At 38.0% G+C, this 10,790-nt stretch overlaps 1 non-coding gene across 1 annotated transcript; it reads left to right on the top strand.

The window, feature by feature from the left end:
* Positions 1 to 1,384: 1,384 nt before the first annotated feature.
* Positions 1,385 to 1,491, top strand: LOC113266231 (U6 spliceosomal RNA). Its single transcript, XR_003320320.1, has one exon. It is a non-coding gene; the product is annotated as a U6 spliceosomal RNA (small nuclear RNA).
* The last annotated feature ends 9,299 nt before the right edge of the window (positions 1,492 to 10,790 follow it).

Genomic DNA, 10,790 nt, shown 5'->3' with positions numbered 1-10,790 from the left:
GTAAGGGTAAGTACACTGCCTCTCTGAGTCAGTTTTCATGGACATACAACATAGAAATAAACCGTGCTTTGATTATAGATAAATTACATATGTTAAACATCCAAGCAAACCAATATTTATGATTAAAAAGGACTTGTCCCCAAATGACTTTGGGGGACCCCAGCTTTGACAAATGGTCTAAGCCACCTACAAGTCAGATCATCTTGTTTACAACAGGCCAGCCAAAGAAGCCAAGTCTCTAAGGCTACGGTTGTTCTTTGGTCATCAGTATTTCATCTTGCTCATGGTGGTAACACATCAAGGAGAAAACCAGTTTCTCCTCAAAGCATAAAGCATTTGACTAAAACTTTTAAAGCCCAGAGCAAGTAAGAAACATCCATAAGATGATCTTATCAAAACAACTAGGAAATAACATTCCAAAAATACACATCACAGAACAACCAAAGGACCACCGAATGGATAAAATATATTTTCATTCCAATATCCCTACCATGTCTGGGTCTGATGCTCGTTCCTTTTCTTTAAATTGTGTTTGTTTGTTTTGCCTTTTAATAGGCCTTCAATGTTTTCTTGATTGCCAGGTATGAGGTACTGAGTAAAAGGGACTGCTGTAAAAAGGCCTTTAGTAATATGGTGGTGAGGGAAAGTATTTTTTAATCCTTCGATTAGGTCTCAGGCTTTTAGTGAGCCTATGCCTCTGCACAGTAAACTTCACAAATGTTTCTTCGGTTTTTTTCTCCCCACTTAGGTGGTGGCAGATAGCTAGAGGATGCTGGAGTTAGGTATTTCCTTTCTCTCATGATGATACCCCAGCAAGTCAGACTCCCTGTTAAACTAGTTTCTCCTGAGGGCATACCTTCTTAAGAACAGAACGCTCTGAGTATTTCAAAATGTTTCCTTTGCCCTCCCCCTACAGGAAGCCTGAGGGAATTATTCTCCCATAGTTACTGTAGGAATCTGGTCATTTCTGGAGATAAACCTATTGTGGGCCCCCTGGCTATGACTGGGGCCCCCAGACCTTTTAACACTCAGAATTGTCCACCCTGAACCTCTAGCAATTTGTCAGGTATATTCAGGTTTTCCTACCCTGGCACTGGTTCCCTGGTTTCTACTCCTGAGTTCTACCCTCTGGAACTCTATGTCTTGTATTTGCCTGACTCTTCAATCTTGGGGACAGCAGTCTGTCCTGTGTTTCCCCTTACCTACAGGTCCAAGAACTGTCGATTTTTTAGTCTGTTCAGCTTTTCACTTGTTAAAATAGAGTGGCAACTTCCAAGCTCCTTATATGCTAACCAGAGACTGGAAGCCTTAAAATAGATTTTAATCTCTCCCAGCATTATACAAGAAAACTTAACTCCTAACGCTGTTAATCAATAGTATCCTTGTGTTCACTTCAGCAGCACATATACTAAAATTGGAAAGATACAGAGAAGATTAGCGTGGCCCCTGAGCAAGGATGACACACAAATTCGTGAAGCATTCCATATTTAAAAAATAGTAACAATAGTATTCTTAACTTTGACCTTTTAGCACTCTTCTCAAAGGTTACAGTGAGAGTGAGGCAGGATGAATGCCCCTAAAATGCATTTAAAAGACATGAGCTCTAAACCATAACTTAGTGGAAGAAAGAAGGGCTTGAATGGAAGCAGATGTTACAGTTTTCTTCATTTTACTATATTGATTAAACAGCAACTAATTCAGTATTGCCATAATCAGGTTCACAGTACAAGTTCAAAAGAGCTCAAAAACTGAAATTAAAAATGAGCATATTGATCTTTATCACATAACTTTGGACCAAAGACTTCTATCCGTACCACATATGTAAATTCTTATTTCAAGAACACAAGGAGCTCTCAGTTTTCGTTATTTTCTAGCACCTGGTCCAACATTCAAAAAGCAGTTTAGAAAACTATGGTTTTGAACCCAAAGTCACCATGGCCATAAACATCACAGTGTTCTTACAATTCCAAGGACATCTTCCTAATCATTCTGAATAGAGAGACAACTCCAAGCAGATTCACTAAGTTAACTAAAGCATGCAAGGAGAACAGATAACTACTGTCATTGTAGTGATTATAGAATGTTTCTCAGAGCCAGAGATTCACTGTGACATAATGTCAAATAAATTTGGAATTCTTCCCACCCTCACAAAAGTAGGAAGTTAATTACTTCTTAGTAGGCATTATACTATCAGATAAAATGAGAATCATAATACATTCAGTGTGTGATAGATTATTCCAGGTAACCCCAGTGCCTGAGACAAAAGAAAATAAAGGTCACGGCCACTGAGGAATCCCATAGCCAGATAAAATAACTGTTGGCTTAGATGCTGTCATCCTTTAGGCTGATAAGGCAATGTCCTCTCATTAGTTCTGGACTCATAAATAGCCTGTAAAGATTTCTGGTCTACAAATATCTTCTTTACTCGCTTGCTAACTCTTTAGAATTAGACCCTTAAGAATCCATGTTTTTGGCTTTAAGACAGTGGCACTTAGCCAAGTCAGTACATTAGAGTCTGGGAGCTTTTAAACCTAAAGAGTCTCCAAGCTACAACCTCAGAGTTTCTGATTTAATTTGTTTGGGGTAGAGTCCAAACAAGATTTTTTTTTTTTTAATGGGGCTGATTTTGGCAGACGCAGTCCTTATGTAGGAAGGTGAAACTATATCTGGTGCTATGTATGTTAAATAAAGATGAAATCCATAGACACACTGTAGACAAATAGAAGAGAAAGGAACAAAAAGACAAGGCAAAAATGTAAACTGTTGACTGCAATATTTTGCCTAGAATCAACTCTGGGTCATCATCATAGCTTAATGGGAGTGCAAAAACCTGATGAAGAGTAGATGGACTTGGAAAAGTTTGGCACAAGGTGAATTTTAGAAGACTTGTCCTGAAAGTCTAGTTATCATGGTTGACTTCCTTCTGAGGAGTAGCACAAAACTGTTTGACAAGCATTGTCTTCACCATAGTCCTTAGCTCAGCAGGTATTTTTTCTACTTCAGATGGAGGAAATTTTCACAGAGACAATAAGTGACCCTACAAAGGTCACCCAACATTTTCTGTCACTCCAACTGGGAAAATAGTAAGTTAAGCTTAAGTAATGGCTTCTTTTCAAAGAGAACTAAACACACATTTCCAGGTGGAGAAAGGTGACATGAATCATCATCCTCTCTTAGGTCAATTTGCCACTTACATCTACAGATTTAACAAAATGCAAAAGAGTTTATGGCAGACCCCACTTCCACGCCTTCATCTCAAAAGGTCTGGCACTAGTAAGTAAGATTTAAAACCTTTTCAGAGTGCTATAAATGTTTATAGAGCAAAGATTTATTTTAAAAACATAGCAAAGCTAAACTGCTTCCACAACAAAAGGAACATATTGGCTTTCTAAAATATGACAACCGGTTTCATTCAAAAAACAGGACCATTTAAAGAGATATGTTTAAAATAAAAGCTTTTTGTTAACCCAAAAGAAAACCTTTACTCCTCTGTAACTTATTGAGATGCCAATAAAATATAGTGTTCGTTGTAATTTGCAAGTAGGATTTCTTCACTTATCAGAGCATATCAGTGTTGTCTGAACACTTAAAACAAAGTAATCAGGTGTGTTTTATGGTGTTACACCAGTATCAGATTATTATGGCAACACGTTACATGTTAAATAACTCTGATACAAACATTTCACTTAATTTTTCTTTTTTAACAGAAATTAGATTTTGGAGTTAAATTATTTAGCAACCAAATGGAAAATAAGCAAAAATATAAGACTGCATTACCTCTAGATGATGTTGTTAGCAACCAAGACTAATGGCTGGGACACACAAATTACTGCCCCAAGGTGAGCTGCGAGTCCATCTGCTCCTCCCTATTCGATTTCTTGAAGCGATTCTAACTGCTAATTAACCGTGAAAAGTTGTGCTGTGAACCTTTCACCTGACATTCTACTGAAACAGTTCCTAAGGAGTGCTCAGAGCAATGTATATATAATCAATTGCCATTTCAGCAGTGACCTGCTGTCCTGCAGAACAGTGCCTCAAACTGTGACTGTTCAGCTCTTGGGGAGGAAACTTTCTTTTTTACTTTTTATTGGCTAATATACACAAATATATCTACTGGACTGTTTTGAGTCATTTGGTTTGTTCTCTCATAAACCTTAGTTCCTTAGATGATCAGACCAGGGAGGAGGGCTAATCTGACTCCCACCTTATATGCAGAGAGTGCTGGAGGTGGTCTATCTGAGCATGCAGAGCCCAGGCTCCAGAGTCAAAATTTCTTGCTGCTGTTTCTGGATTCATCAATTAGAAAACTGGCTTTCAGCCTTGACTGCATATAGGAATCACGGAGGAAACTTTAAGAAATGCTGATGTCTGGGTCCCACCCCCAGAGATTTTGATTTAATTGGTCTGGGGCATAGCTTGGGCACTGGAGAGTTTTTAAGTTCCCCCAGGTGGCTCTAATGTGCAGCCAAGGCTGAGAACAACTGACTCAGGAGGATCTAATTAGATCTGATTATTACCTTCTAAGATACTTTTAAGACTGGCAACATGGCATCATTAAAATATCTCTCAATAGTCACTCTCAAAGTAAATGGCCTAAATGCTCCCATAAAATGTCACAGGGTTGCAGATTGGATAAAAAGACATGACCCATCCATTTGCTGTCTGCAAAAGACTCATTTTGAACCCAAAGATACATTCAGACTGAAAGTAAAAGGATGGAATGCCATCTTTCATGCCAATGGACCTCAAAAGAAAGCTGGGGTAGCAATTCTCATATCAGACAGATTGGATTTGAAACTAAAGACTATAGTTAGAGATCCAGAAGGGCACTATATTATTTTTAAAGGATGTATCCAAGAAGTGGATATGACAATTATAAATATCTATGCCCCCAACAGGAGAGCAGCAAGATACACAAGCCAACTCTTAACCAGGATAAAGAGACATATACATAAAAATACGTTAATAGTAGGGGACCTCAACACTCCACTATCAGCAATAGACAGATCACCTAAGCAGAAAATCAACAAGAAAAGAAACAAGAGCTTTGAATGACACAGTAGATGAGTTGGACCTCATAGATATATATAGAACACTACACCCCAGGCCAAAACAATATTCATTCTATTCTAATGCCCATGGAACATTCTCAAGAATAGACCATGTTCTGGGTCACAAAACAGGTCTCAACCGATACCAAAAGACTGAAATTGTTCCTTGCATATTCTCAGACCACAATGCTTTGAAATTGGAACTCAATCACAAGGAACAATTCGGAAGAAACTCAAACACTTGGAGACTAAGAACTATCCTGCTCAAGAATGATTCAATAAACCAGGAAATCAAAAATCAATTTAAACAATTTACGGAGACCAACGAGAATGAAAAGACAATGGTCCAAAACCTATGGGACACTGCAAAGGCAGTCCTAAGGGGAAAATACATAGCTATCCAAGCCTCACTCAAAAGAATAGAAAAATCTAAACTGCAGTTTTTATATTCTCACCTTAAGAAGCTGGAACAGCAACAGAAGAACAGGCCTAATCCACGCACGAGAAAGCAGTTGATCAAGATTAGAGCAGAGAGCCTATGGACTATGAGAAACAAACTGAGGGCTTCAGAGGGGAGGTGGGGGAATGGGATAGACTGGTGATGGGTAGTAAGGAGGGCACGTATTGCATGGTGCACTGGATGTTATACGCAACTAATGACTCATCGAACTTTACATTGGAAACCAGAGATGTACTGTATGGTGACTAACATAATATAATAAAAAAACATTTAAAAAAAAAGATTAGAGCAGAGATCAATGAATTAGAAACCAGGAGCACAGTAGAGCACATCAACAGAACTAGAAACTGGTTCTTTGAAAGAATAAATAAAATAGATAAACCACTGGCAAGACTTATCCAAAAGAATAGAGAAAGGACCCAAATTATTAAAATTATGAATGAAAGGGGAGAGATCACAACCAACACCAATGAAATTGGAAGGATTATTAGAAACTTTTATCAACAGCTTTATGCCAATAAATTAAGCAACCTGGGAGAGATGGAGGCCTTCCAGGAAACCTATAGACTACCAAGACTGAAAGGGGAAGAAATTGATTTTTTAAACAGATCAATTAATTAGGAAGAGATTGAAACAGTGATTAAAAACCTTCCAAAAAACAAAACTCCAGGGCCTGATGGATTCCCCGGGGAATTCTACCAAACATTCAAAGATGAAATAATACCTATTCTCCTAAAGCTATTTCAAAAAACAGAAACAGAAGGAAAGCTACCAAACTCATTCTATGAGGCCAATATTACCTTGATCCCCAAACCAGGCAAAGACCCTATCAAAAAGGAGAATTACAGACCGATATCCCTCATGAATATGGACACCAAAATTCTCAACAAGATCCTAGCTAATAGGATCCAATAGTACATTAAAAGGATTATCCATCATGACCAAGTGGGATTCATCCCTGGGATGCAAGGGTGGTTCAACATTCGCAAATCGATCAGTGTCATAGATTATACCAACAAGAAAAAAGCCAAGAATCATATGATCCTCTCAATAGATGTAGAAAAAGCATTTGACAAAATACAGCATCCTTTCATGACTAAAACCCTTCAGAGTGTAGGAATAAAGGGTACATTCCTCAATCTCATAAAAACCATCTGTGAAAAGCTTACAGCAAATATCATTCGCAATGGGGAAAAGCTGGAAGCCTTTCCCTTAAGATCAGGAGCACGACAAGGATGCCCACTCTCACCATTATTAAACATAGTACTAGAAGTCCTTGCAACAGCAATCGGACAACAAAAAGGCATAAAAGGTATCCAAATCGGCAAAGAAGTCAAACTGTCTCTCTTTGCAGATGATACTCTATATGGAAAACTCAGAAAAATCCACCCCCAAACTACTGGAAGTTATAGAGCAATTCAGTAATATGGAGGGATACAACATCAATGCTCAGAAATCAGTTGCATTTCTATACACGAACAATGAGACTGAAGAAAGAGAAATTAGGGAATCCATCCCATTTACAATAGCACCAAAATCAGTCGTTATCTTGGAATTGACTTAACCGGAGATGTAAAGGATCTATATTCTAGAAACTACAAATCACTCTTGAAAGACATTGAAGAAAACACAAAAAGATGGAAAAATATATTTTTCCATTGTAGAATGGAAAACAATTTGGAGTTTCATCAGAAAATTAAAAATAGAACTAACATATAATCCAGCAATCCCACTTCCAGTATATATCCAAAGGAAATAAATTCAGGATTTTAAAAAGATATCGCACTCCCCTGTTCACTGCAGCATCATTCACAAAAGCCAAGACATAGAAATAACCTAAGTATTCATCTCCAGGTGATCGGATAAAGAAGAGATGTTTTCTATATACAATGGAATATTATTCAGCCATGAGAAAGAAGGAAATCCTATGATTTGTGGGAACATGGATGGACTTTGAAGGCATTATGCTAAGTGAAATAGACAGAGAACAAAAAAATACTACATGGTATCACTTATGTGTAGAATCTAAAAAGTCGAGCTCATAGAAAAAAAAGAGAGTAGAATGGTGACTGACAGAGCCTGGGGAGTATTAGGAAGATGTTGGTCAAAAGTACAAACTTCTAGTTATGAGATGAATAAATTCTGGGGAATCTAATGTACAGCATAGTGACTCTAGTTAACAGTACTGTGTTATATACTTGAAAGTTGCTAAGAGAGTATATGTTAAATTTTCTCACCTCTCCCCCCAAAAAGGTAATAATGTAAGGTGATGGAGGTGTTAATTAATGGTATAGTGGTAATCATTTTGCAATAGATACGTATATAAAATCATCATGCTGTGCACCTTAAATTTACATAATGTGAAATGTTAATTAGATCTCAATAAAGCTAGAAAAAATAATATTTAATATACATTTGAGTCTCAAAATTATTAGGCATAACGTAACAGGCCTTATATATTACGAATACTTAAATACCTAAAAACCAAGGTCTCGGGATCCTAATTTAAAGAGTTTAAGAGGGATTTACTTTAAGATGGCAGAGGAGTAGGAGACCTAAATTTCATCTGGTCCCAAGAATTCAGCTAGTTATCAAACCATTCTGAACATCTACAAACTCAGTAGGAGATCAAAGAAGAATAGCAGCAACTCTATGAACAGAAAATCGACCACTTTCTGGAAGGTAGGACACAGAAGTGAATCCGAAGGGATATAGGGGAAGAGAGAAGAGAGACTGAGGGGGGAGGGAGCCTCTGTCAGACAGCTATGGGCAAGTGATAGAGCAGCAGAGCACAAAATGGGAACTTTAGAAGTGTGCTCTGGTGAGGGACGTCACTCCAGTGGCCAAGGATAGGGTGGAACGCTTGCTGGGACAGTGTGGTCTCTGGACTCTTCGGGTCACAGAAAGAGTGAGGGTGCCTAAGTGCGGCAGAGCTCCCAGGTATTGGAGTGGGAAAGCCGACTTCAAAGAGTGAGCAGAGGAATGTGCTCTCAGCTCGGGGTTGCCATAAACCGTGATCCGAGGCACAAGGGCCAGATCCGAGGAGACTCACCTTTCTCCCCAGCCACAGCAATCTGCTGGGTTTGAAGACTCCAAACGGGGTCGTGTACCAGAGACAGAAATGCTCGGTCACAGGCCAGGTGAGCACGGAGTGCAGCCGGAGACCAGGGAGACAGCAGTGATTGACTGCTTTTCTCTGAGAGCGTACTGACGAGTGGGGCCCCGAGCTCAGCTCCTCTGAGGCCAGAGATTAGGCGGCCGCCATTTTTATTCTCGTCCTCCAAAGCTGTACGGAAAGCCTTCAGGGAACAAAAGCTACGGAGAGCAAATTGGAGCAGATTACTTAGCCTGGCCCCTGGCAAGGGCAGTTCAATTCCGCCTAGGGCAAAGACATTTGAGAATCACTTCAAAAGGCCCCTCCTCCAGAAGATCAGCAAGAACATTCAGCTTAGAGCAAGTTTACTGATAAATGAGAACTGCAGAACACCAGCACTAGGAGAATACAGCACATAGAATTCATGGGTTTTTCCCCATGATTCTTTAATCCTTCAAAGTTAATTTTTTTTAATTTTCTTTATTTTTTTCTTTTTCTATTTTTTAAATTTTTCTTCTTTCCTTTTTCAACCAACTTCTTATCAATTCCTTTTTTAAAATCTTTTTTTCATTTTTACAATCATATTCTATCCCTTCATTGTATTTAACCTTATATTTTGTATATATATATAAGTTATTCTTTCTTTAAAATTTTGGGATGCAGTTTCTCCTAACAGACCAAAATATACCCTAAATCTAGTGTATGGCTTTGTTCTATTCACCTGCCTGATCACATTCTCTCTTTTTTTTTTTTTAATTTTTCTTCTCCCTTTTTTCAACCAACTTCTTATCAATTCTGTTTTTAAAATCTTTTTAAATTTTCATTTTTACAGTCATATCCCATCCCTTCATTGTATTTACCCTTATATTTGTGTGTAATTTGTGTGTGTGTGTGTATATATATATATATATATATATATATATATATAAGTTTTTCTTTCTTTAAAATTTTGGGAGGCAGTTTCTTTTAACAGACCAAAATACACCCAAAATCTAGTGTGTGACTCTGTTCTATTCACCAGCCTGATCATATTCTTTTTTTTTTTCTCTCCCCCCGCCCCGCCCCGGTTTCTGGTCTTTTATGATTTCTTTAGTGTATATTTTTATGGGGTTGTTGTTACCCTTTTAGCATTTTGTTCTCTCATTCATCTATTCTTCTCTGTACAAAATGACAAAACAGAAAAACTCACCTCAAAAAAAAAAAAAAAAAAAAGACCAAGAGGCAATACCGACTGCCAGGGACCTATCAACATGGACATTAATAAGATGTTGGAAGTAGAGGTCAGAATGACGATTATAAAGATACTAGCTGGGCTTGAAAAAAGCATAGAAGACACTAGAGAATCCCTTTCTGGAGAAATAAAATCTAACCAAGTCAAAATCAAAAAGGCTATTAATGAAGTACAATAAAAAATGGAGGTTCTAACTGCAAGGATAAATGACGCGGAAGGGAGCATTAGTGATAAAGAAGACCAAATGATGGAGAATAAAAAAGCTGAGAAAAAGAGAGAGAAACAACTACTGGATCACGAGGGGAGAATTCGAGAGATAAGTGATACCATAAGGTGAAACAATATTAGAATAATTGTGATCCCAGAAAAAGAAGAAAGAGAGAGGGAGGAAGGAGGTATATTGGAACAAATTATAGCAGAGAACTTCCCTAATTTGGGGAAGGAAACAGGCATCAAAATTCAAGAGGCACAGAGAACACCCCTCAAAATCAATAAAAATAGGTCAACACCTCAACATCTCATAGTAAAACTTACAAATCTCAGAGACAAAGAGAAAATCCTGAAAGCAGCTTGGGACAAGAGGTCTGTAACCTACAACAGTAGAAACATTAGATGGACAGCAGACCTATCCACAAAGATCTGGCAGGCCAGAAAGGACTGGCATGATATATTCAGGGCACTAAATGAGAAAAATATGCAGCCAAGAATACTATATCCAGCTAGACTGTCACTGAAAAGAGAAGGAGAGATAAAAAGATTCCAGGAAAAATAAAAACTAAAAGAATTTTCAATCACCAAACCAGCCCTACAAGAAGTATTGAAAGGGTTCCTCTAAGCAAAGAGAAAACCTAAAAGTAACATAGACCAGAAAGGAGCAGAGACAATACACAGTAACAGTCACCTTACAGGCAATATAATGGCACTAAATTCATATCTTTCAATAGTTACCTTGAA

The sequence above is a fragment of the Ursus arctos genome, unplaced genomic scaffold, assembly GCF_023065955.2.
Source record: "Ursus arctos isolate Adak ecotype North America unplaced genomic scaffold, UrsArc2.0 scaffold_37, whole genome shotgun sequence".
Lineage (NCBI taxonomy): Eukaryota > Metazoa > Chordata > Mammalia > Carnivora > Ursidae > Ursus > Ursus arctos.
Note: the sequence above shows the minus strand (reverse complement) of the source record. Positions and strands in the feature narration are given on the sequence as shown.